We start from the raw sequence: 1,763 nt of genomic DNA, 5'->3' as shown, positions 1-1,763 counted from the left end.
AAGAAGAAAAGTAATCGCTGACAGCACGAAGGATGTCACGCGACTAGTTAGCAGGCTAGAGTCTCGTTCGTTATCGGAATTAACCAGACAAATCGCTCCACCAACTAAGAACGGCCATGCACCACCACCCACCGAATCAAGAAAGAGCTATCAATCTGTCAATCCTTCCGGTGTCCGGGCCTGGTGAGGTTTCCCGTGTTGAGTCAAATTAAGCCGCAGGCTCCACTCCTGGTGGTGCCCTTCCGTCAATTCCTTTAAGTTTCAGCTTTGCAACCATACTTCCCCCGGAACCCAAAAGCTTTGGTTTCCCGGAGGCTGCCCGCCGAGTCATCGGAGGAACTGCGGCGGATCGCTGGCTGGCATCGTTTATGGTTAGAACTAGGGCGGTATCTGATCGCCTTCGAACCTCTAACTTTCGTTCTTGATTAATGAAAACATACTTGGCAAATGCTTTCGCTTCTGTTCGTCTTGCGACGATCCAAGAATTTCACCTCTAACGTCGCAATACGAATGCCCCCGCCTGTCCCTATTAATCATTACCTCGGGTTCCGAAAACCAACAAAATAGAACCGAGGTCCTATTCCATTATTCCATGCACACAGTATTCAGGCGGGCTTGCCTGCTTTAAGCACTCTAATTTGTTCAAAGTAAACGTGCCGGCCCACCGAGACACTCAATAAAGAGCACCCTGGTAGGATTTCAACGGGGTCCGCCTCGGGACGCACGAGCACGCACGGGGCGGTCGCACGCCTTCGGCTCGCCCCACCGGCAGGACGTCCCACGATACATGCCAGTTAAACACCGACGGGCGGTGAACCAACAGCGTGGGACACAAATCCAACTACGAGCTTTTTAACCGCAACAACTTTAATATACGCTATTGGAGCTGGAATTACCGCGGCTGCTGGCACCAGACTTGCCCTCCAATAGATACTCGTTAAAGGATTTAAAGTGTACTCATTCCGATTACGGGGCCTCGGATGAGTCCCGTATCGTTATTTTTCGTCACTACCTCCCCGTGCCGGGAGTGGGTAATTTGCGCGCCTGCTGCCTTCCTTGGATGTGGTAGCCGTTTCTCAGGCTCCCTCTCCGGAATCGAACCCTGATTCCCCGTTACCCGTTACAACCATGGTAGGCGCAGAACCTACCATCGACAGTTGATAAGGCAGACATTTGAAAGATGCGTCGCCGGTACGAGGACCGTGCGATCAGCCCAAAGTTATTCAGAGTCACCAAGGCAAACGGACCGGACGAGCCGACCGATTGGTTTTGATCTAATAAAAGCGTCCCTTCCATCTCTGGTCGGGACTCTGTTTGCATGTATTAGCTCTAGAATTACCACAGTTATCCAAGTAACGTGGGTACGATCTAAGGAACCATAACTGATTTAATGAGCCATTCGCGGTTTCACCTTAATGCGGCTTGTACTGAGACATGCATGGCTTAATCTTTGAGACAAGCATATGACTACTGGCAGGATCAACCAGGGAGCTGCGTCAACTAGAGCTGAGCAGCCGGCCGCCCGGGAGTGTGTCCCGGGGGCCCGCGCGAACACGCAAGCGTCCGCTCAATCATTCTGCAAACAGGAGGAGGCTGAGCTCCCCTGCACAATACACCTCGAAACCCTCTCAGGTCCCGGCGGCGCGCAGCGCCGTCCCAAGTACTTGGTCGGGTTCGAGAGAGGCGCAATCGCCCGGAGTTAGGCGAGTAGACGCTTTCGGTGCGACCACCCGTGCTCCCAACTGAGCTTGCCGCTGCCGACA

General features: G+C 53.3%; 1 non-coding gene across 1 annotated transcript in view; it reads right to left on the bottom strand.

The window, feature by feature from the left end:
• The window catches only part of LOC124773547, a 1,909-nt gene extending 419 nt beyond the window's left edge, over nucleotides 1-1,490 (bottom strand). The window contains exon 1 of the ribosomal RNA XR_007014791.1: nucleotides 1-1,490. This exon is cut by the window's left edge and continues 419 nt beyond it. This is a non-coding gene — a ribosomal RNA (small subunit ribosomal RNA).
• Nucleotides 1,491-1,763: the final 273 nt, after the last annotated feature.

Source organism: Schistocerca piceifrons, unplaced genomic scaffold (assembly GCF_021461385.2).
Source record: "Schistocerca piceifrons isolate TAMUIC-IGC-003096 unplaced genomic scaffold, iqSchPice1.1 HiC_scaffold_954, whole genome shotgun sequence".
Lineage (NCBI taxonomy): Eukaryota > Metazoa > Arthropoda > Insecta > Orthoptera > Acrididae > Schistocerca > Schistocerca piceifrons.
The sequence above is the reverse complement of the archived record's forward strand: the minus strand, read 5'-3'. Positions and strand labels throughout refer to the sequence as shown.